General features: G+C 35.8%; 1 pseudogene across 1 annotated transcript; it reads left to right on the forward strand.

Annotated features, from left to right (window-relative positions):
- On the forward strand, nt 1–26088 carry LOC308641793 (ribonuclease H1-like; annotated as a pseudogene). The gene is made up of 2 exons: nt 1–97; nt 25405–26088. The product of its transcript is annotated as a ribonuclease H1-like (transcript).

Below are 26088 nucleotides of genomic sequence, written 5' to 3' on the forward strand. Positions count from 1 at the left end.
ATGCCAATCCAGCCAGGTCACTTATATGAAAATGCTCTGGAAGAGCCCATGAGGCCACCTCAGCCAACACCCAATAATGGCCACGGTACCAAAGGAGGTAAAAGGTACCAACATGACCTTGAGTTTGTCTTATATGGGTTTCACAATGTTGAGATGTTTCTTCTATATCCAGTTTTTCTAGTGTTTAAACGTGGATTGATGCTGTATTTTGTCAAATGCTTTTTTTCTGCATCTATTGAAATAATCATGTGATTCTTTTTTTTTTTTTTTGTATCGGGGATTAACTTCAGGGGCACTTGACAACTGAGCCACAACCCCAGTACTATTTTGTATTTTATTAAGAAGCAGAAGCAGGATCTCACTGAGTTTTTTTTAGCACCTTACTTTTGCTGAGGCTGGCTTTGAACTGGGGATCTTCGTGCCTCAGCCTCCCAAATCACCAGAATTACAAATGTGCACCACCACTCCCAGCCAATCATGAGATTCTTGCTTTAAGTTTATAAAATGTATTATGTTTATTGATTTCTGTATGTTGAACCAATCTTGCATCCCCAGGATGAAACACACTTGATAATGTGCACTATCATTTTAATGTATATTTGTATGTGATTTGCTTTAAAAGGATTAATTTTTTTTTGCATCCATGTTCATCATGGATATTGATCTGAAGTTTTCTTACTTGAGTTATCTTTGTCTATCAGGTTTTGGTATCGGGTGATATCATAGAATGAATTTGGAAGAACTCTTCCTTTTTTTTATTTTATGAAATAACTTAAGGAGGATTGGTATTTGTTCTTTAAAGGTTCAGTAGAACTTGGATGAGAATCTATCTGGTGTTGGGCTCTTCTTTGTTGGTAGGTTTTTTGATGGTATCTTCAATTTCATTACATAAAATTGATCTGTTTAAGTTTTCTATATTGTTCTGGTTTAGTTTGGATAGGTCATATATCTGTAGGAATTTGTTGATCTCTTCATCAACAACATTAATTCTAGGTTATTGGAGTATAAATTTGCAAAATAATTTGTTGATTATCCTCTGTATTTCAGTAGTGTCTGGGGTGATATATACATATTTTTTTCATAACAGATTTTAATAACTTGTATTTTTCCTTTGGTTAGCTTTGGCTAAGGGTTTAACAATTTGTTCATTATTTCATAGAACCAACTTTATGTTTCATTGATTTTTTTGAATTTTTAAAAATCTAAATTTTATTGATTTCAGCTCTGATTTAATTTTTCTACTGATTTTGGTGTTTTCTTATTTTTATAGTGACGTGCAATGTAATATAATGTTATTTATTTGGTTACTTTCTCTTCTTTTAATGTATGAGCTCAATGCTATGAACTTTCTTCTTAGAACCATTTTCATACTGTCACAGAGATTTTGATATTTGGTATCACTGCTCTTATTTATATCTAAGTACTTTTTTATTTCATTCCTGATTTCTTCTGCTGTCCCCTTATCATTTAATAGTGTATAATAGTGTATTATTTAGTTTCCGGTTGTTAGATAGTTTCTGTTTATATCTTATCATTTATTTTTTTTATTTCATTCCTGATTTCTTCTGCTGTCCCCTTATCATTTAATAGTGTATAATAGTGTATTATTTAGTTTCCGGTTGTTAGATAGTTTCTGTTTATATCTTATCATTTATTTCTAATTTAATTTCAGTATGATCTGATAGAATGCAAGGAATTATTTCTTTTTTTTTTCTTTTGCATCTGCTAAAATTTGCTTTGTGGCCTAAAATATGATCTATTTAAAAAAAAAATTCTATGTGTTGCTGCTAAGCTGAAAGCATTTTAGTCATTGATGAATGAAATTCTATAAATGTCTGTTAAACCTAAATTATTAATTGCACTTTTTAATTCTGTAGTATCTTTATTTGGCTTTTTCATATTGTTTTTGTGTTTACTCATCTATCAGTATGGATCTGAAGCAGCAGGACTTATAATGTCCCTATAAGTTTCTAGCACCTCACATATTAGAGGGAAACAAATAATAACAACACCCAATGCACACAATATACAGTACTAAACTAAATACTTAGTTCCTACTATGACATCCACAGTGTTAATTGGCACAATAAATTAAAATGTTAGGAACAGCAATTGCCATTAGGAAAAATTAGTAAGTGATCATGTATTATATCTGGCATAAAATATACAACAGATGTCATCTATGACCTCTACTGCATTAATAATTGTAACAGAGTTAGTGGTGGAGACAGGTGCTATATAAACCAATTAGTGTTAAAATATATTAGGAATTGAGTTAATTAAGAGGAAAAAGAATAGATAGGTCTGAAATTTCAAAAAATGAACAGGGAAAATGATAATCTGTAGAATGTGATAACTATGAGGAAGAGAAAAAAATTAGTAAAAAATCAAAGAACAAATAAAAATAGAACAGAGATTTGCTGTTGGAAAAAAAAAAGAGAGAAAGAGAAACAAGGGAAACATACAAGTGAAAAACAATAAAAAACAAAACCCATATATGCTAATCCAAAACCCTAACCCTCAAAAGACAAAGAAAAAATAACTATCATCAAAAAATGGTATAAATGAGAGACAAGAAGCCAATATGATTATGTATAAATTTCCATAAACCATTTAGAACAGACAAACAGAAGAAGGAGGAGGAGGAGGAGGAAGAGGAGGAAGAGGAAGAGGAGGAGGAAGAGAAGGAGGAGGAGGAAGAAGAGGAGGAAGAAGAGGATGAGGAGTAGGAAGAGGAGGAAGAAGAGGAGGATGAGTAGGAAGAGGGGGAAGAAGAGGAGGTGGAGGAAAAAGAGGAGGAAGAGAAGGTGGAGGAAGAACAGGAGAAAGAGGAGGAGGAGAAATGGATCAGGAAAAGGAAGACAGAAGAAAAAGAGAGAAGAGAAAAAATAAAAAGATATTCTTGATGAAAAATTAAAAATAATTTCCATTGCAGTGGTCAAAATAGTCAATGAGAATATATATTCACTGTGGTGCCCAACTGTATTTTCTTCCATTTCTTCTTAAGGTACGTATTGAGCACAAAATTGGAGACTGTAAGCAGTCAAACCCTTCCTTTTTTGTGTGTTGTACACCAATTTGCCAGTTAAAGTTCATAAATTCTTAGCTTTCTTTCCAGGCAGTATGAGGTAGTGTGAAAAGGGAAGTATTGTCAGGTCCACTCTCTGGGTGGAGTCCCTGAAGAGTTCTGTGACAGGAGTTGCTGTAGGTGGAACTCTTAAAGGCAGGGATTAAGTCTAGTCAGCGTCCAAGTGCTTTGTTGAGTGTCAACCGGTCTGGAGATATTAAATCAATGCATCTCTTGGGCCCAGCATTTGGTGATCTACACTGGGAAACTAAATCCCAGGATTCTCTCCAGAGTTCCACTTGTGAGGGTGAGGAGACGATTCTTTGCCCCTTCTGCTGCCCATGGACCCTGCCTTTCCTGAATTCCCAGGCTTAGGGTATAGTCACAAGCACCTATTCAATTCTCCAGCCACTTCAGCTGGTCCTTCAAGCCACTAGACTCAAAGGTAGGGAGGGAGCTGTGCTCTCCTTGGCCTCTTTGACTTGTATTCCTGATTGAGCAGGCACAAAACAGCTGTAGTTAGGCTCCCTTACCAAGATTTCTGGTTATGTTTTTAGTGTGTAGCCTGGGCTGGGAATTAGCTGTGTATGGTTAGCCAAGGCAAGAACACTCTGATTAAACATGTATACTCTAAGTCATAAACTGTAACTTGTGTGTGTCTTATATTTGCATTCTTTGTTTGACCTGCATTATAAAAAAGAGCCTATGGAAGAGACTCAGGGTGAAATGGGTTAATGGGGGGGGTTAATGAGGATGAAATGGGGGCAGAATGGAACTGGCTGGTGGACTGCAACTGAAGCTGGAGGTGGGAGTCTATGGCCACTACTGAATAAAGCATGCCTACTATCCTAACTGGTTTGCATCATCTTCTACCTGCTGAATTCTGAATCTGTTTCCTGGGTCAGAGCCCCCATGTGAAAGTTGGCTTAGTGGGCAGTCTGTTCCTCAGGTGAGTGATGAATCAACCCTGGTGGACAGGAGGAACCTATGGTTATTGAGCAGCATGTAGCATTTGGTTGCCAAATGAATGATATTAGCATGAACTCCTGGGTATAGTTGGGATACTGTGGATGGGTTTCCTATGAACATAAAGACTTATGATTTCCTTGTGGTAAACTTGGATCCGGCGGAGGTTACTGTGAACTGAGCAATGGAGCCCAGCCACCAGGCCATGGACAAGGACAAAGATGGCAGTGGAAGTGCAGATGAGGCAAATGACCTGAGGAGCTGGCTATCACAGCCACTGGGCTCATGGAATAAGTGCTTCTTACAGCTTGAGAGCAAAAACTGATACAGAGTTACAAGAGATTCCCAAGATGAGGAAGTTACAAGATAAGAAAGAGGCCTTAATAGCCAGAGTATGGTCACTGGAGGAAGACATGTACCTTGAAAATACTCCTCAAACTCTGTCATAGTACTGTTGGAGTTTGAGGAGGAGGAAGAAGATTAATGCTTGCATGACTAGCCAGGGGTAATGCAGAAATATAAACAGCAGCAGCTGATGGCTCTGACAGGCAGCTGCCAGCAGGGCCGGCCTAGGTAACCAAGTTCAACACAATCCATCTACAAAGCAGAATTGGTGGATCTGGGAAAATAATTTGGACAGAGGCCAAGAGAGCCCCTGAACACTTTGATATTACCCTTGTGAGATTTAGGGGTGCTTAGAGCTGACAGAGGCATGAAACCCCATGTACTACAAGTTATTGATTCTGCACAAACCACATGTGCTAAAGATCAGTGAGGAACAATAAAGCCCAGCCAAGAGAGAGCCCAAGTGTAGTAAGAGCTTGGCAGGGGTCCCGAAAGAGAGAGATGTTAAGGTCCATTACCTATAGAGATGAACCATAAACAACCCAATAGCTTGGAGGTAAGGCACCTATAATGTTCTGTGTTTGGTACACAAATGACTCCATTGATGAAGAATTGCCTGTGTGGATGACAGTGGTTGGCTACGGTGCTGAATACAGACATCATCCAGTTTGGTTATAGTATAAGACAAAATAGCCAATTAACTGAGCTAAATGGTGATAGTAAATAAAGCATCCTCCATAGTGATATGCTCAAAAGTTGTTCTGTATACTAGGGACAAGTTCTGTAGCAAAAGCTGACTATAGGGCAAGTTACTTGTCATACCACCTGTTTAGTCCAGGGAATAATGAATCAGATGCTTTGGCTAGGGTGTGGTTGTTACAGCAGGTGCCTAACACTGACTTAGAGGGTTGGCTCAATTCAGACAACAGCATACAGATGTGAAAACTACGTGAAATATAGTCAAACAATGGAGTCTGTCTTCAAAATCAAATACCCTGGTAGAGGATTGCTAGGCATTTGTGCTCAGGAATATCCACACACCCAATGCCTTGGAGCCATAGATGGCCAGGTAATGTAGGAATGAATCCCTCTGACATTATGGCAGGTTGACTACATTGGTGCTTTACTGAAGTCAGAAAGGGACATGTTTGCCTTGATGGCAGTGAATATGGCACCAGGCTTGTTGTTTGCCTGGTCCAGGGGTCAAGCAAATCAGTGTGCTATGATTCATGCCCTGACCATGTTGAAGGCCCATCACAACAAAAAAGTGACAAAGGGACTCATTTTTCAGATCAAGATGTGCAACAATGGGCAACCCAATTACAGATTCAATGGAAGCTGCACATCTAATTTCATCAAGAGTCTGCAGGCATAAAGAAGAGATTCTGTATATCAGTGACAAAACCTCTGAAAGGGAAATCAGGACAACCACCCCATTCACAATATACTCAAAAAAAAAATAAAATAAAATATTTGGGAATCAACCTAACAAAAGAGGTGAAAGACCTTTACAATGAAAACTACAGAACACTAAAGAGGGAAATAGAAGAAAACTTTAGAATATGGAAAGTTATACCATGCTCATTAAAATGTCCATACTACCAAAAGTACTCTATAGGTTTAATGCAATGCCAATCAAAATCCCAATGGCATTCCTCACAGAAATAGAAAAAGCAATCATGAAATTAATCTGGAGAAATAAAAGACGAAGAATAGTTAAAGCAATTCTAAGCAGGAAGTGTGAATCAGGAGGTATAGCAATACCAGATTTCAAACTATACTATAGACCAATAGTAACAAAAACAGCATGGTACTGGTACCAAAACAAGTGGGTAGACCAATGGTACAGAATAGAGGACACAGAGACCAATCCACAAAATTACAACTACCTTATATTAGACAAAGGTGCTAAAAGCATGCAATGGAGAAAGGATAGCATCTTCAACAAATGGTGCTGGGAGAACTGGAAATCCATATTCAACAAAATGAAATTGAATCCCTTTCTCTCACCATGCACAAAATTTAACTCAAAATGGATCAAGGAGCTAGGAATCAAACCAGAGACTCTGCATCTAATAGAAGAAAAAGTTGGCCCTAATCTCCATCTCATGGGGTTGGGCTCCAAATTCCTTAATAGGACACCTATAGCACAAGAGTTAAAATCAAGAATCAACAAATGGGACATATTCAAACTAAAAAGTGTTTTCTCAGCAAGAGAAATAATAAGTGAGGTAAATAGGGAGCCCACATTCTGGGAACAAATTTTTATCCCTCATACTTCAGATAGAGCCATAATATCCAGAGTATACAAAGAACTCAAAAAGTTAAACAACAAAAAACAAATAACCCAATCAACAAATGGGCCAAAGATCTAAACAGACACTTCACAGAGGACGATATACAATCTATCAACAAATACACACACACACAAAAAAAAATGCTCACCATCTCTATCTATCAGAGAAATGCAAATTAAAACCACTTTAAGACACCATCTCACTCTAGTAAGAAAGGCAGCCATTATGAATTCAAACAATAACAAGTGCTGGCGAGGATGTGGGGAAAAAGTTACACTTGTACATTGCTGGTGGGACTGCAAACTGGTGCAGCCAATTTGGAGGGCAGTATGGAGATTCCATGGAAAGCTGGGAATGGAACCACCATTTGACCCAGCTATTCCCCTTCTCGGACTATACCCAAAAGACCTAAAAAGAGCATACTACAGGGACATAGCTGTATCAATGTTCATAGCAGCACAATTCACAATAGCTAGGCTGTGGAACCTACCCAGATGCCCTTCAACAGATGAATGGATTAAAAATATGTGGCATTTATACACAGTGGAATATTACTCAGCATTAAAAAATAACAAAATCATGGCATTTGCAGGGAAATGGATGGCACTAGAACAAATTTTGCTAAGTGAAGTTAGCCAGTCCCTAAAAAACAAATGGCAAATGTTTTCTCTGATATTAGGGAGGTGACTCAAAACAGAGTAGGAAGGAAGAGCATGAGAAGAAGATTACCACGAAACAAGGAAAACAGGAGGGAGGGAAAGGGAGGGAGAAGGAGAATTGCACAAAAGATGGAAGAAGACCCTCATGGGTTCACAAAATACATATACGATGGTGTGAGGGGGAAGAGAATAAAAAAAAGAGAGAGAGAGATAAGTATCACAGTAGAATGGGTAGAGAATAGTGATGGGAGGGGAGGGGAGAGGAGAGGAGATAAGGAGGGCAGCAGAATACAACTGACACTAGGATTGCTGTATGTATGCACATGGATGTATAACCAATGTGATCCTGCAATCTGTACATGTGGAAAAATGAGAATTCATATCCTATTTGAATCAAATGTATGATATGTCAAGATCATTGTATTGTCTTGAGCAACTAATAATCAAAAAATAAAGAAGTAAAAAAAAATAAAGAGATAACAACCTGCTTAAGCAAGGACCTAGAACTCCACCCAACCTACCTTCTGGGAAAAGGTGTGCACAGCACCTCTGGGTCATTCTAAGAGCTCTGAATGAGCATTTCCAGTGAGGGGGATCAGCTTCTGTTGAAGCTTTACTGCACTGCACAACAACCCTAACACAGGTCCAGGTGACAACAAAGGATGTTGTACTTAAATCTGGGATTGAGTAACAAGGGAATGTTCTTTAGCCTGTTCCCACTATGTTAAATAGGGGCAAAATGTAGATTGGACATGGCTCTGGACAATAAACACTTTCCTTCCTTCATTGGGTTATCCTTTTAGTCCCATGGGGTAAAGGTTTGGAGTGTGATCTCCTTATAACTAGTGAATGCCCTGCCCTATACATGTGAATTGGCTGGGTTTTGCAAATGCGGCACAGGTCTTAAAGGGCACTTTAGCTATTTCCCTTTGGCCAATTGTGTGTTCCCTGGTGCTGGAGTATACAGAACCTGCTGAAGTTCAAAGCCAAGCTGATTGAGTGTGGTATCAGCTCCCAGGGAAGCCACAACAGATGACCACTATACTTTCCCGGGATTCAAAGTTGACATGCATTTTCACAGATGGATGTGATTTATCTGTGCTAATTCCTGTAATTGATTTTTTTTTATCATCTATAGGTGTGGTCTTACCAACACCATTGTGAACTAGACACACACCTACACCAGAGGTACCTATTGGGTATGCAGTAAAATGCCTAAGTTTTGTTGGACAACTGGTGAATCCAGTCTGTCCTTGAACATGGCTAGGAAAGACTTTTATTGCCACCTTGATATGGGATAAAACTGACAATGGCTTTCACTAATCATAAAGATGACTGGCCTTTGGTTGTATGTTGTTACAGCTATGTTGTTGTTGTGGCCTGTGGATGGAGGACTCTGGCCCTCTTCACTAAGGGATCATTGCAGAAGACTTCAGACACATAGATTTTATAGTAAGAAATCTTAAAGGGGTGGACTGTTGGAGCAGGCTCAACATCGCTGTAGTAGGCTCCCTATTCCATACTTCCTGTGCACTATGTTATGTTTTTAGTGTGTAGCCAGGGTCGTGAACTAGCTATGTTATGGTTAGTCAAGGCCAGAATCATTCTGATTCAACATATATACTCCAAGTCATAAATATTAACTTGTAGCATGAGCCCCCTTATATAACCTGTTGGCAGTGTACCTTCTTTATTTGACCTGCATATAAAAAGGACCTATGGAAAAGATTTGAGGTAAAATGGGCTAGTGGGTGTTAATAAGGGTAAAATGGCAGCAAAATGAAACTGGCTGGGAGCTGATGCTGAAGCTGGAGACAGGAGTCTGTGGCCACCACGGAATATGTCATGGCTACTATCCTAAATGCTTGAATCCTCTTCTACCTGATGAACCCTGAATCTATTTCCTGGGTGCCCCCCAAACAAGAATTACCTTGGTTAAAACACTCTCTATACCTATTTTTCTCGCCATTTGTTAGGCATAGTCTAGATCTCCTGACAGTTGTGTGCCAAGACCATGTATAGGACTCAGCTCAGATCTTTTGGACTTAGGTTTCCAGGTCGGTAGCCACATGCTGATGCATCTCCGTTGTCTTGGTTCTCCATGGACCATTGGGAAACATAAAGCATATTTTATGCATCAGTATATTGTGCAGTACAGCCTAGGGCTGCCCCTCCAATCTTAGGAGTTTGCTCACTAAGACTGTGCGTTCTGATTCTCAGTGCTTTCCCTCTTTCTGTGCCAATGTTGCTGGTATCACTGGCAGTTTATTTCTAATGTTGTCCATTTTCCTTGTTGACTGTTCCCTAAATTTCTAAGTCCTTAAGGTACTCTGTCCTATATTGAGGTTTAGTGAAATCCCTCTTTTATCCACCTTGCAGAGAAGCAGTATTCCCGCTGCTTGAATCCTGGGTTGCTTAGTGAGAAGAAATACAGCTTTCCTCTATTCTACTACCTTGTCTACCCATATCTTTTTGAAGTCTGATTTTACTGTTTTTCCTTCTCCATGGTAAATGTCATAGTTTATTGTTTTGTGTATTTTGTTAATTCTATTAAATAACATACTTCTTATATGGCATTAAGAGGAAATAAAATGGAACTCTGAATTGTGCCTTCTTCCTTAAAAAAAATGACTTGCTTTTGATTCTGGAAGACAGTTTTATTTGGGAATATAATCTTCATCTATTGTTTCACACACACACAGAGAGAGAGAGAGACACACACATATATATATATATATATTCCAGTACTTACGGGATATTTTAAAATTTCCAGTTCATCCTTACACTTCATTTATAGGACTTCAGGATTGCAATTGAGTGCCTGAGATACTCTCTGTTTTCTTAGACAATGAGTGATACTTCTGTCAATATCTGATTTGTTTATATATCAACTAAATTGTCTAGTAACCATGTAATTTCTTCCAAGAAAGCTTTCTCAAATAACCTACTTTTATATCTCCTTTTAAACTGAGAGTTAAGGTATTACTGGAAGTCTCCTTTCAATTCTCTGGATCACAGAGACAGTTTTAAAACTTAGTGTCTACTTTTTTTGTATCAGTCATATATGTGCACATGGTAACCATAAACATGTGCCTTTCAGGAAGCATAATGCATGGGGCAGAATTCACCCTGTGATTCTATAAAATATGCTCTTACATCTGATGCCATGATTTCAGATGAATGTGTCCAGCTAGTGACTGAACATAGTATGTAGATTAAAACAGACCCATTTGAGGGACACATGAGTGACTACTCTGAGGCCTAATCATCAGCTTTTCTGAGACCTTTTAGGACTTCACTATAGTCTAGAATATTTTCCTACTCATCTTTCCTTCGATTCAATCCTCTTCTATAGGGTAAATGAGAACTTCACAATTTGCTCTCCCATACACTTTGACATTCTTCTCATTTTTACCCTCATTTTTCTCCTAATAAATTGCTTGTATAAGGAATCCTATCCATAGTATCTGCTTCTCAGAGGAGCCAAATTAACATGGTGTGAACTTGAAGAAGTTATCTAAGCTTTTCTGTGACTCATTTTAATAACTGAAAACAATAATGTTTCCATGGGAAAGAAGAGAGGCAATACGCTATATACCAGTCTTCCCCTCAGTTCATTTTTGGCTTAATTCTATACATCATTACTCTAAACTAGCAGATATAAGTACTGCAATGCAACTGATGCCCATCTGTTCTGTCTTGTCAAGTGATTGTTCACATTGGTTTGTAGGCCTTGCAGGTTACTAAATAATCTGATAATCAGTCTTGAATAAATAATACCCAAGTGGACAATATATTGCTTTGAAATAATAATACAAGTCCTGTTCCTGGGCTTGATACATGTGAAAATATAGGCTAACTTATGAGACTTCCTTAGCTTCAGTTTCCTCATCTCTAATCAAAGGAAAGAGTAGCACCCACCTTACAATTGTACTGTGAAGGTCAAGTAAAATATTATATGCATTTATATATGGCAAACTCTAAATTTATGTAATTATTTTAAGAAAAATAGATATTCTAGATTTTAAAATGTATCCTTTCCACATTAAAATATCAGTACACACTGGATTACTCCTATGCCCCTCAGTATATTTTTTAGATAAATTACACAAAGCTTTTAGTCTTGCATCCACCAGCTCAAGCATGCCCTCTTCCTAATTTGCAAATATTTTCCAAAAGATTTCTTAAAGTTCACAAAGGACTTCTCAGAAGTTGATTTTATCAATCAGATGTGCATATTCTTCATGAAATATTCGTTCATTTTTTACATTCACACAACTCAACTTCCACAGGCCTTGAAAACTCTCACAGGAGCATACCTGCTAATATTGAGTAATCCCAAGCCATCAGACTCAAGCAAATTTCACACATGCTGCTTCTTACCAATCTTACATTTGTAGGTCAACAGAAAGATACTATGGTATGGTGAGTATGGCAACACAAAACACTATCTTCCCAATTCCTCACCTAGTTGTGTATCCTGAAAATAAAATTCTCTAAGTAGTTAGAAATAACAATTTTACCAAGAGACGATCTTCAATTTTAAATTACAGAGGCTTGTATCCAATTACAAGTGCACCATTATCTTTCTACCTTTTTCTGTATGCTACTTCCAAATAGATATTTTTATTAAAGAAAATAAAACTATTTTCTTCAATACCTGATATAACTCACCTTGTATCCATATTAAAAAAGAGAAGGAGGAGAATAGACTTTGTGTGTACGTCAGGTCAAAGGAGAACCTCTTTATAGCCATATCTTAGCGTTTCATATCAGCTACTTAAAAATGTCCTATTACATTACCAATTGTAACCTAAAAGGGTATTAGGCTAGTATAAGACAAATAGCTATTAGTACATTTTAGGGCCTAGTATTAAATATTCACTGACCATTAGTTAATTTTCTAGGTTTTAACACAATATTAGAGTCCTGTTTTTTTTTTTTTTTTTTTTTTTTTTTTTTAGTTCATTCTTAAGTAAAGGAAGTCTGCTCTGAAGGCCTGTGTGAAAGCAAATTCAATCCTTTGTTACCAACTAACTATTGTATAAGCATAGTACCTAAAGGAAATTTCTAAATTGGTTTCTGTTATGGTTAGATATGAGGTGTTTCCCAAAAGCTCATGTGTAAGACAATGCAAGAAAGTTTAGAGGTGAAATGCTTGGATTATGAGAGCTTAAATCTAACACATGCATTAATCCACTTTAGAGATTAACTGGGTGGTGACTACAGGCAGGTAGGGTGTGGCTGGAGGAGTTGGGTCACTGGAAGTGTGTCTTTGAAGTATTTATTTTATGAGCTTAGTCTCTGTTTTCTGGTGCCATGTCCTGAGCTTCTTTCCTCTGCCACTCTCTTCTGTCAAGATGTTTGCCTCCTCTCTGTGCCAAAGCAATGGAATCCGCCATCTATGGAGTGAGACTTCTGAAACTGTGAGGCACAAATAAATCTTTCCTCCTCTAAGTGTTTTGGTAGTTCTTTTGGTCACAGTAGCAAAAATGCTGAATAAAACAGATTCTCGCACAAAGTTTGAGATAGTGATAGGAACTGGAAGAGCAAGAGGCAAGAACAAACGGGGTTAGATTTGATTACCTAATTTGGGGAAACAAATTACCTTGAAACAGTCCTTTTTATCATTATCATGAAATCCATGTATATAATTTAGAAATGGCTAGTAGGCTAGGCAGTTCCAATTTAGGCTCTCTCTTGAAGTTTTAGCCAGGTAGTAAATGAGGCTAGAAAAGCAAGATTCTGAAGAAACTGGGATTGGGACAAGTATTGTTCTCCTTTCATGTAGTGTCTAAATGAGAATTAGGGTTTATGCACAGTAGGGTAGTAGTTGCAGGCTACTGTTGTCAATTGTGAAGCCCCCAAGAACAAATATTGCAGAGGATGAGGCTGAATTTTCTTTCTTTTCTCCGTTTTTGTACTGGGGATTAAACCCACTGAGCCTCATTCCCAGCTATATATATGTGTATATATATATATATATTTTATCTAGAGATAGGTTCTCACTGAGTTATTCAATACCTTACTAAGTTGGTGAGATGGGCTTTGAATTTGTGATCGTCCTGCCTCAGGCTTCCAAGCTGCTGGAATTACAGGCATGCTGGGATTGCAGGAATAAGCCATGTGCTGGGTGAGGTTGAATATTCTCTTTAATCTAGTCTCTTGCTTGTAAGTAAGTCATAAAGTCACCCATTTTTCTATAGAGTGAAAAGTTTTTAGCACCTAATGTGGGACAGATGATACTCTGAGAAAATGTATGCAGCCACAATCTATCCTCTAGTCACCACAATTTAACTCCCTTTTATATGGAAAATTAATCCCTTCTCAAAACTTTCTCTAAAATTCTTATCCCATTATAGTCCAAGTTTCAAGCTCAAGGCCTAAAATTCCCTTTTCTAAGTTAGGTCAAACAGCCTTGTTGAGTGTAGTGCCTCTTCTTCATCTCTGTCTCCATCTCTATCTGTGCCTCAGTGTTCTCCTTTTACTATTTTTAAATTTATAACCTGTGAATGAAGGAAGCAAATGATTTATTTTTTCAAAACTTATCACACAACAGACATCGTAGAACATACAAAAGAAAACGTTGCTATTTCCACTCAAAACAAAAAAATAAGGAGGCATAACAGTCACGGATCCATGCCATTTCTGTACTCTAAGAAGCCAGAGCCACTTCATTAAAGTTCACACCAACTCCCTGTGAATTGTTTTTCATGGCCTCTGCTTTCATTTCCTGAACTCCTGATTCTCTCTCCATAGATCCTAACTTGAAGAAGTAGCTGGGGTTTACAATGGAATGAATTTCTCTACCATTTTCCTGACCATAAAATGGGAGTTCAGAACCCTCTTATTTTTTTTTTATACTATCTTTCTCTGAGTCATTGCACACTAATATAATTTTTACCTTTTTTTTGTATCACTATAAAATTTATTTCATAAGACAAAAGTTCTAACAACAAAAATTATTTGAGATAAGTCCTTGACCAGAGGATAGATTGTGGCTGCTTACATTTCTCAGAGTATCATCTGTCCCACATTAGGTACTACACTTGGGATCTCCATAAGGCCATTGTGGAATATTGCCCTTAAAAAAGTTTAAAAGACTATTGTCTAATAAACAGGATCCAAAAGGCGCACTTTGAGATCCTTAGGAGGTCACTTTGTCTCTAAGTAGTGTTATGTATTAATCCCTTCTGTATTTCTGATTTCTCAAAAAATAATTTTATCATTTTATCCTGAATTCTTTCTTATATATCATCTACATCATTACTTTGAAAACACCTTTATTGTTAGCTGAAATGATTGTTCTTTTCCTGTGTATATTCTTTATTCTCTACTCAAAAATAGACTATTTGGTTTTTCAGTAGATCTCACTCAACTCACCATACAGTTGTCAGACAGTACTTTTAACATCTTAACACATGACAATCAGCAAACTGTGATTGTCAAGGGCAGTCTGTGGTGGGCCCAGTATGACCACGTCTATTGTCTATTTCTTCAAATTGCAAATAGTGTATTTCATGCTATAATGGTAATAAAATATATGGCATTTCTTTCAATAAAGTATAACTCAAATATATCTATCGAGAAATATAAAACATTTGTAAATAAAGCTAACCTATATAATAAAGAAAACTGTAGGACTTCATATCGGTCAGTGCTAAATGATAGACACACCAGCCTAAGACTTGGCTCATCTAAATTAACAGTGTAAAAGTGATGGTTTTCATTCTCTGTATACCTTAAAATCCCACATGACATAAAATAGACATAACAAACATTTACTGAGTGACATAGTGCATTAAAATTATTTAACCCAGTGTCAGGAATGCAGAAATCTACAATATAAATGATGGCAAGAATTATGATTATTAGTAATGATAGTAGTAAACACAGTAGCAGAAAAGCAGAAGTAATAGAAATAGTGAAGAGAATAAATGATATTTGAATATATGATTATATAAATAATATAAATTTTGTACAAATTTAGAGCATATCCAAGTATCATAATATTATATTTTAACCTTTTAAATTTTTTTTAATTTAAAAGATTTAATTTAAATTTTTAACTTAATTTTTTTTTTTTAGTGGCAGATGAACACACCTTTATTTCATTCATATATTTTTATCTGGTGCTAAGGATTGAACCCAGTGTTTCATATGTGCTAGGCAAGGGCTCTACCACTGAGCTACAACAGCAGCCCCCCAATATTAACTTTTAACAATTTTATGCCACTCTAAATGGCATAAAATAAAAGCAGCTTCAGTTTTTTTTTTTCCATTTTGACTTGTTTTTAAGGTATTTCAACCAAATCTTCTGTTTTATCAAACAAAATATGAAACAATGTATTTTGGGAATAATATTTATTTGGGATCTTCAAAAAATTATAGTAACAATAACAATGTTATTTCACAATTCAAACACAAATTATTTATATCATAAACTTATTATTGCTGGGCCCAGGGGCACACACCTATAATCCTAGCAACTCAGGCGAAGACAAAGTCAGAGTCAGGAGAATCACAAGTTTAAAGTTAGCCTCAGAGACTTAGTGAGGCCTCTAGCAATGAAGACCATAAAACAAACAAAAGGGTAGAGGACTGTTATTCTTTTGATATGAGGTGTCCCCCAAAAGCTCTTGTGTGATAAAATGCAAGAAAGTTCAGAGGCAACATGATTGGGTTTTGGAATCTTTAAGCTAATCAGTGCATTTATCCCCTTATAGGAATTAACTGGATGGTAACTATAGGGCAGGTAGTGTGTCACTGGAGGTAGGTTATTGGGGGTATGCCTTTGGGGTATATATTTTGTCATAGTGAGAGTTTTCTCTGTTTCCTCGTATAATGTCTAGAACCACTTCCCTCCACCATACCCTGCCATGATGTTCTGCCTCCCCTCAAGTCCTGAGGAATGAAGCCAGCTCTCTATGCATTCAGACCGTTGAAGCTATATATGCCAAATAAACTCTTCCTCCTCTTAAATTGTTCTTGCCAGGGCTTTTAGATACAGCAGTGAAAAAGATGTCTATAATAGGGATATAGCTCAGTAATAATGTACCCCTACAGTCAATCTCCATTATAGGTCGAGGTAGGGAGAGAGCAATTATTCTGCAATAAAATCAGGTGTAGCTATGTTTCATTTTTATTATCCATCTATGGATTATTTAAAATTATATATTTATTTATTTAGGTAGTTAGTTAGTTAGTTATATATAACAGTAGAATGTATCTTGATATGTCATAGATTCATGGAGTATAGTTTTCTATTCTTGTGGTTATACATGATATGGAGTTACACTGGTCATGTATTCATATACGTATGTAGGAAAGTTATGTTCAATTTATTCTACTATTTTTCCATTCCCAACCCCCCTCCATTCCCCGCTTTCTCCCTTGCCTGTTCTGGTGAATCTTCACTCCCTGCTCCCCCACTCCCTTGCCTATTATAGGTCAGCATACACATATCAGAGAGAGCATTCAGTTCTTCCTTTTGTTGGATTGGCTTATTTTGCTTAGCATGATTGCCTCTAGTTCCATCCATTTACCAGCAAATTACATAATTTCATTCTTCATTATGGCTGAGTAATATCCCACTGTGTATACATACCCAATTTTCTTTATTCATTCATCTATTGAAGGTAGGTACCTTGGTTGGTTTCATAGCTTGGCTGTTGTGAATTGAACTGCTCTGAATATTGATGTGGCCATGATGCTACAGTTTGCTGATTTTAAATCCTTTAGATATATGTTCAGGAGTGGGATAACTGGGTCAAATGGTGGTTCCATTTTAAGTTTTCTGAGGAATACCCATAGTGCTTTCCAGAGTGTTTGCACCAATTTGTAGTCCCAATATCAATGTGTAAATGTACCTTTTTCCCACCTTCTCACCAACATTTATTTTTACTTGTATTCTTGATAATTGCCATTCTGACTAGAGTGAGATGAAGTCTCAGTGTAGTAAAACTATATTTAAATATCTATTGATTGCTGCTGTTGTCTACTCAAAACATATATTTGCATGTCTTCATACAGATAATGTTATTAGCCTTAAATAAAAATCTACAAGAATTTTCTGAATAAACATGATACTGAAATTTTAAAATGTGTGTATTTTAAAGAGAATCACAACCAAAAAATGGAATATTTTAATGCTTTTCCAACAACAACAAAAAAAACTAAACAGTTTAAACCTGCCTGTTTCTCAAAGAAGAAATCTAGTGCCGTTTCTCTAAAGCAAGACAAAAATCTGTGTACAACACTTTAGCAGAGCACTTAAAGGCTGATTAGAGATATTCAATTTAAATCATGATTATTTTTAAAAAATTCAGTTAGTAGCTGAAATAATGTTCACAAATTATTAAATTTTAAAACATATAGTATAAGTTATAATGAAATCCAGAAGAAATTAATGAAAAAAATAATCTTTCATTATACCCAGCTCCTATAATGCCAAGCCTAGTTTATAATTATAATGCCACATTGTTTTTATAAAATATGATATCTCTTAACTGTTCTGAGTAAACATAAAAATTCTGTAAAACAGAGAATTGTAAATACTATTTCTCAACAATAATTATCATCAAAATAAGAAATGAGTCTAGTAAAAATGAGTGGATTCAGTATCTTCAGGTTAATTAATTAACTAATTGATGACTGCATGCAAAGTAGATGTCTGCAAGAGAGAGAAATACAGTGGCTTATTTGTTCATCCCAGATAGAGTCATAAATATAGGAGAGTTTAGATAATAGAGATTTGAGGAAGCAATCCTTAGGGAGAGATGTACAATAAATCACAGGGTGTCTCAAAACTCCATTTGCATTTAGTTTTGCACATGTACATTAGCTACTTTTTTTTTTCTACAGCATATAATGTGCTATACAGTATCTGGACAAAAGAAAAAGAGAATATAGGGCTGATTCTCCCACAACAAATAAGTTGTTAGTCCAGAGCATATTTTCCAAATTACTTATGGAGCCTGAACTAGAACATGTAATAATGTGACTTACAACCATGGTCTAGACCAAACAAATGGTCAACTCATAAATGGATATTAAATCATACACTGGGCTGTTAGCTTAATATGATTCTCTATGAAGTGTGGCTTTGTAAAATTGTAGTTTATTTAGGTGGTATCTAAGAGGAACTTAGTCTTTGCATTATAAAATGTAAAGGATATGCACCCAAATTTTTTTTAATTGCAAAAATAATGAGGTTACTTTTTGACCAAAAATTCCATAATTTATTCTTTCTCTCTGATCATATCTTCCATTCCAGTGATTTACAAATTTGAATATGTATATGTATCACCTAGGGGATTTTACATATTCTAATTTAGAAGATCTCATATGTGATGTGAGATCCTGTGATTTAAATAAACTTTTAAGTGATACCAGTTGCTGATGGTGCATAAACCACATGTTAAGTAATAAACTCATATACATCTCCTCAATAGTACTTATATTATTGTATTAAATATTATGTGTTTCATGATAGCTGCAAATATCATTTTTATTTTCAGATCATAATTAAATGTCTCACATAATATATGCCTAATAAGCATTCATTGAATAGAAAAATAAATGAATGAATGTGCACATTATTTTTATATCAAATAATAATAATTTTGACTTTAATTTTCTAAAGTGAGCCACCATTAGGCTAATTAAACTTGAGTTTAAATATTCTACCACCCTCCCCCCCTCTTTTGTACATCTCCATCTTCCAAATGATGCTTTAATACTAGGTAGCAAAAAGTAATTTAAGTCATATCTGTTATCACATTATTCAAAGCCACATTGGGAAGATGTATAAGAACTGTCACTTTTAATTATAATTATATTTTATGGCACTTTTAAAAATAGGTTTTTAAAGGAGACACCAATTTCCTTTGAATTCTGATTGAAAGCACAACAAAATGCTTTTTCTGGAATTCTTTGGTACTCATCCAGATCACAGAGAAAGTAAAATAATGTCTTATGTCTTGCATCTCTGGAAATATGTGTCCTCACTATTCTCCTTTTTCTTTCATTCTTTATCAGTCATAGATTATAGCCAATTATCTTCAGGGAATATTAAAGAACTGAAGGTTCCTCAGATTACCCCTTAATCCATTTTTTCCATTTATTTTGATAAAAGCATCGTTGAGAGAGTACTTTGGCTCATTGCACAGGGCTAATTATATACAGCTCCATGGAGTTTATTCTCTCAAAAATAGAGTGAAATGTGGAATTGACTTAAAAGTGCTTTCCAGAAAATTTTGACATGGTGATATCAGGGCCTTCCAGTTCATCCAAGTGTGTACAAAATTGTCATAATTGAAGAGCTCTTTCAATAGTAAAGAATTTTGCCACTGCAGAGATTTTAGCATATTTTAGATAAGATTTTGTGTGCAATTTCAAATTTCTTATTTTATTCTCCAGAGTATAATGCAGAACAAAGATACTCAAATATTCCTCTGAAACTAACTTTTCTATTTTTATGGAAGGGTGTGAAAAGTTTAAGAATCAGGTTCTAAGATATATTTTTGTTCTTATTATATATATTTTTATATACAAATTGCCTTTTTAATTGATCACTTAATTGTCAAAGAAACTTCTTTCTTTGCTTACTCCCTCCTCTTATATAAGAGCAGACACAGCAGATATATGATGGTTTCAAATAGATTTTTGCATATATGTACTAGGGCTTATTACAGCACATCTCCAAAAATGTCTGCTTTACTTATTTCTTTAAGCCTTTAAATAAAAATCCCTGAAAAGGATATGCTCTTAATAAATATATCTGTTTGCCATTCAGAGCATGAACTGTGTCCTTAGTGGCTCAAAATAGTACTTATTGACTCTGGATAGCCAACAACCAGAGCTATAAGCACGACATTGACAAAATCGACTAGTTGTACCTAGTGGAGCTGAAGAAGGTCAAACAACAAGCTTAGAGGCCATCATTCCTGGTGTTGATCCCTTTCCTGGAACCTCATTAGTACTTCACTCTTAAACACAAAGCCTCTCCTTTTTATGCAAATGACCTCTTGCCATCTGTTCTGTTTACTCCCAGATAGGATTTTTCACTCTCTTTCAGTGAATAAAATTGAGTTGCTCATACATCTAGACTGGTCAATAATAATCTCTTATTTAAATATTTTATTTAAATATTTTATAATCAATATCCTGGGGTCCCTACACAGAATTAATGAAGAAAGAAGACAGTTTTTGTTTGGTAGCCTAAGGAAAAATCATACTATACTCAAAGAATCAAAGGGGAAACGGTGACCATGATGGTGTTGGACAATTGGAAATATAAATCTATGAGGATGCTGACTCCTGAAAATATTTTAAAGACCTCCATTAAGCAGCAGAATGAGGAGGAAGAAAAAAATCTTGCAAAGGCAAAGCACCAGGGGCAGTGAAGAGAGAGGCCATTAATGAGCTTAGCTACACTCATCAGTTCACTATGTTTATGTATATCTGATTATTGTACGCCTTATTGTACACCTACAATTTAAAAAAAACAATAAAAAACAAAAGCACCAGAAGCAAAGCTGGTTGCTTGTGACTGAACAATATCAGGGGAAAAGATTAAAGCAGAGTATATGGCATAATTAACAAAAATAGCAATGAAACAAGTGGAGAAAACAATAGCATTCTTCTTGAGATTGCTTGTTCACAGTCAAGAATCTTAATTACTTTGTGCTCTTGCAATGAGCACTGGTAAGACTCTAAATGACCTTGTTGCTATAGTTTCTGGTTGAGCAGACACTACATAAAGCCAGCTGCAATGAGGAAGCTGTGTTGAGTTCTCAAAGACGTTGATTTTTGATCATCCATTAATTCCATATTATATGAAAGTCTACATATACTGTACTGAAGTTCCAAGCATTATATGTTACATCAGGTAGTATTGTCATGATGAAAACAACTTTGTTCTCTCAATCCTATCTCCTCATCTTCAATATTTAACCTCCCATTACTCTTTCCTATCTATAGATGCACTGAAAATATAAGCAAAACCACAGGTTGAATCAGAGCTAATTATACCCAACACAGTCATCTGCTATCTACCTTCTCATTTGAAAGAAAAAATTCTTTTGTAAAAGAACAATATGTGAAGCCATTCTCTTTAGTAATTCATTAATTACTAGTAGTAATTATATAATTTTAAATTACTCAAATGAATCTTGAATAAGATATGCTTAAAGAACAATGGACTATAAATACCTAAATTGTTATGGCCTTTTATGACAATAAAACAATTAAAACTTAATTAAAAAAATACATCAAAACAGGAATATAGTTTCATATGCATAATTCAAACTAGCCAAATATAGCTAGTTGTGATTAAAATTAGTGGGAGATTTGACAGGCATAATAGATGGTAAAATTAGATTTAGGAATCTTTTCCTTACATGTGACTACAAAACAAAAATGCCTAGTTACTTAGCTCACTAAAATTCTTATAAACCATGTTGTCCCACTGAACAAAGGAAGAGATCAACTATATATAGATCCAGTGAGAGTAAAATTAGATTCAAATGAAGAGCTTCCTAAATGATTCTTTTCAAGAAGATCAAATAATCATTTGGCACCAGGAGGTTCCAATTAAGGAAATATGGATATTCTTGAACATTTACACAGAAAAACAATAACACAGAAAATAATCTACCCAGGCAAGGAAATTTGACTTGCTATGATGCAGTATAACTGGGTAAAGGTGAGGGTGGATTTGAAAAGAAGCAGCAATTGCCCAGCACAGCATGGTTTCAAATGGAATTTTGGGTTCCAGTTAGTGCTCGGAATAAAAAAGGGAGTTGGAGAAAAATCTGAAACCCTTTCTATTACTGTTTCTACTATCTGATGGCATGAATCCTCATTCAATACTAAATCAATATAACTTTCCTGGTATGTAATATTGTATACTGGTTAACATAAGGTGTGAAACCTTCTGCTTTATAATTGATATGACCTGATAGAGAAGGCATAATATCAGAAGATTAAAAGATGTGTTTTTCTTTTTTTTTTAACATAATTTTTTTTCTGATGATCAGATTCTGAATTTTCTATCCTCACATAAACTTGCTAGTATCTTTTATAGGATTATCAAGGATATGCAGACATATTATATGTGTATATATATATATATATATATATATATATATATTACATAATTAAAACTTACTGAAGTCTTTTTTTCTTCTCTCTCTCTCTCTCTCTCTCTCTCTCTCTCTCTCTTTTGTTTTGGTAGTACTAAGTTTGAATCCAAGGTGGTGTTCATGCCAGGCAAGCACTACTCGACCACTGAACTATATCTGTATCCCTTGTTGATTTGTTCAGTAATCTGTTCACAAAGGAAGTTGCTGTGTGTAAAAGATCAATGGATGAGGGCTTCCTTACAGGACACTAAATGGCAAGTGTCTCTACAAAACCTCAATTCAAAGGAAGAATCCCTTCCAAAGAAAAATAAGATATCTCTGCAGGCCTCAATTTTATTATTGAGTCTCCACTTTCCTAGACGAAAGTACAAATATGCATACCTAGGGTTGCTAGCAGTCTTCCTTCTGTTGATCTCTTTGGGGATATGCATCTTTCTTTCAAGTGTGTCTCATTTCTAACTTACTCTCTTAACCTACTGATTTATCACTGCCCCAGGTATCTAAGTCATGTCATCACATTTCCTAATTTTATGTTATTCAAGAAAAATATATCACTGATAGAATAGAAATGTGATCACCTCACTTGCAAAAAAAATGAAGTTATGATTAAAAAGTAAAATGAGTTTTCCAAGGTTCAAGTTCACAATTGAGAACTTGTTCCTGAGAGAATGACTTTTTATGATAGAACATAGCCACCTATATTTTAACAGGTTTTTCTTCCTCTAACTGCTTTAATTAATAATATTATCATGAAAACTATATTTTTTGAAAAATAAATTCTGAAATATAAATATATAAAACATACATATATCTCTCTGTTGTTTATCTATACATTTATCTCTATTGAATCTCATTGTATTTTACTCATTTTAGTTTCTTCTCTAATTTTTATTAAGTATTCTATATCTATAATTACTCTTCCCTTGTGCAATATCTCCAAAGACTTTCAATTTTCTTTGTGACACAGTTCAATAAATTATTTCATAGACTGTTTAGGGAATATCACCTAAATAATAAAGTGATCAAGTCAGGGTTAAGTGGGTGTGTACTCCAAAGTTCATTCTTCTCTTTCTATAATAGATGTGTCTGTCCTTTGATAAACAGAAATATGATTTCTTACCAACTGTTCTAATGAAGAAGTCATTTATTCAAAAGATTTCTACTTATATGTCTCATTGAAAAAGAAGTTCAGAGTTTAAACAAGAAATATAGAAATACATTTTAAAACACATAAATTCACCTACTAGAACTGCAATGCACCTATTCAAAAGAAGTAATTACTATTTTTATAAGTAAAGCAGAAACTCCATGATTCATAAATGCAGCTGGTATGATTTATCCAGTTTCCAAATGGCTGATCAATTATGAATATGCTCCTTTACATGCACTATGGAAAATATCTTTTACTAGCATCTTTCAGCAAAAGACATATGCATATGACAACTACCAGTAGATGAGCTCTGAAATCTATCAAGATAATAGCCTAATATTTTAAGAGTGTATTCTGCCTGTGCTGAATAAACACAGCATAAAGGTCACATTTTTAGATACTGAGGCGCAGAATATTCAGTGGAACATTTACAAGTTTGACCTTTCAGCGAAATGTATGTTCACATGACCATGCCACAAAAAGATCAAATAAATTTCAACCATTTTCTAGTTGTTTTGCAATCCTTATATTCTTAGTACACTTTCACATGAAAGGTTAGTGTTACTTTTTAAGTCTGTGCCTCCATCTGATGTAGTAAGAAAATGTTGCTTCTCAAATTTTTCAACATTTCCTGTTTTTACAAACTGATAATGGCAATGTTGTTCAAAGTGGTTAAATTAACACTCAGCTTCAGTTATAGCTCAACATTTTTCTCCTTCTGAATGATAGTAGAAGTTTTGCAATTTTCTGGATTTATCTCTTGTTAATACTCCAAGTGGAAAGCCAATACATTGAGAAGAACTAAAGAGTTTCCAGTAGGTATGCCTTTCAGGTTCCTGGGCTGCAATATACCAATGTAGGTTCAGAGATAATGCACTCATGATTAAAGTACCAAGTGGAAAGTTGCAGAAGTGTGGCTGAGCATAAAACCTGACAAATGAAACAAAACAAAGAGAGGAAGAAAATCTATGAGGTTAAATGTCAAAAATATAATTGATTAATGAGAAAATTAAATAGAAGATGCATGATGAAAAGAAGATAAGTGCTTTTGTAGGATGATTTTGTGATCCAAAAAGAGTCTGTATACTTAAAGAGATCCTGACCCACTAAATGTTCACTAAATATTCACTAAGGGAACTAAGTGAGTGACTTTCTGTTGGTAAGGCTCTTTGGTCTCTGCTGGAATCCTACTTAATATCCTTCTGCCTTGCTGTTTTCCTTATTGTTGAGCCACAAGAAATTCTGTTTGAATAGCATGTATTTGTGTCACAGAAAAGAAATTCTTCCTGTGTCTCCACATAGTCATGGTTATCTTAAGGAACCATCGTGAATCCCCATAGCTCCCTGAAATACAAGGACAAAATAAGGATACCTTCCTAGTTGTATGCTTCACTTTTGCTTTCACTCACACAATCTGAACACCACTCTCAACCATATGCTACTCCTCCACCACGTGCAGTCTTTAGATGTGCTACTTCACCTCTTTGGTTCTCCATATTAATATATCCATATTAATATACATCTTCCATTCCTCCTCTGGAAGTGAGCTCCAGGGGTTGGAGCTTGGGAGTACGATGTGGTGGGCCACACACAGCTGAGCAATGCACAGGATGCTGCTGCCTCTGGCCAGCACAGTCTCCTTGGAAACAGTATGCTGTGGCCACAGCTGTTTGCAGGCTCCAGATGTTCTAAACTTGCTCAGTGGCCTCAGGACTGGCTTCTTCTCTAGCTGGAATAAGCACAAAGCATAAATGAACTGGTTTCTTGTTGCTAGTTTTTAAGAAGTTTGCCACAGAAGATGTGGCCTGTGCCTTTGTTGGAAACTGCCAACCCAGATAGTTCAGAAAAGCAGGAGAATACTCATGTCCAGGTGTCCCAAGTGAAAGTAACCAAGCAGCTCCAGAAGCCCTTCAACGAAAAAGATTGAGAGCAAAGCACAAAATACTCAAGACAGAATGAAAAGCTAGCCCCTAACATGGGCAAGGACACATTTTCTTATATGGGAGAATCTGTGATGGCATATTCTACACTTATGGTTGCTGCTCCAGTAATGGGCAGAGGAGAGCAAGAGCAGGAATAGTTGTCTACTGGGCCCAGTCACCCGTTAATTGTAGGCATTAGACTTCCCAGGCAACAGACAAACCTAAGAACAGAAATCCAAGCAGTCTGCAAAGCCATCAAACAAGCCAAGGGTTCAGAACATGAATAAATTGGTTCTATATAGACAGCATGTTTACTCTATGTGGCATCACTAACTGGGTCCAAAGCTGGAAGAAGAACCAGTGGAGGACGAGCGCAGGAAAGGAGATGATCAACAAGGAGGACTTCGTGAAGCTGGAGGAGCTCACCTGTAGCATGGATATTCAGTGCAAAGCATGTCCGTGGTATTTTGCGATTTGTGGAGAATAAAAAGGCTGATAGGCTGGCAAGAGAAGGGGCTGAGCTTTCTCCAGACTGA

Source organism: Spermophilus citellus (genome assembly GCF_964194105.1).
Source record: "Spermophilus citellus genome assembly, chromosome: 2".
Taxonomy (NCBI): domain Eukaryota; kingdom Metazoa; phylum Chordata; class Mammalia; order Rodentia; family Sciuridae; genus Spermophilus; species Spermophilus citellus.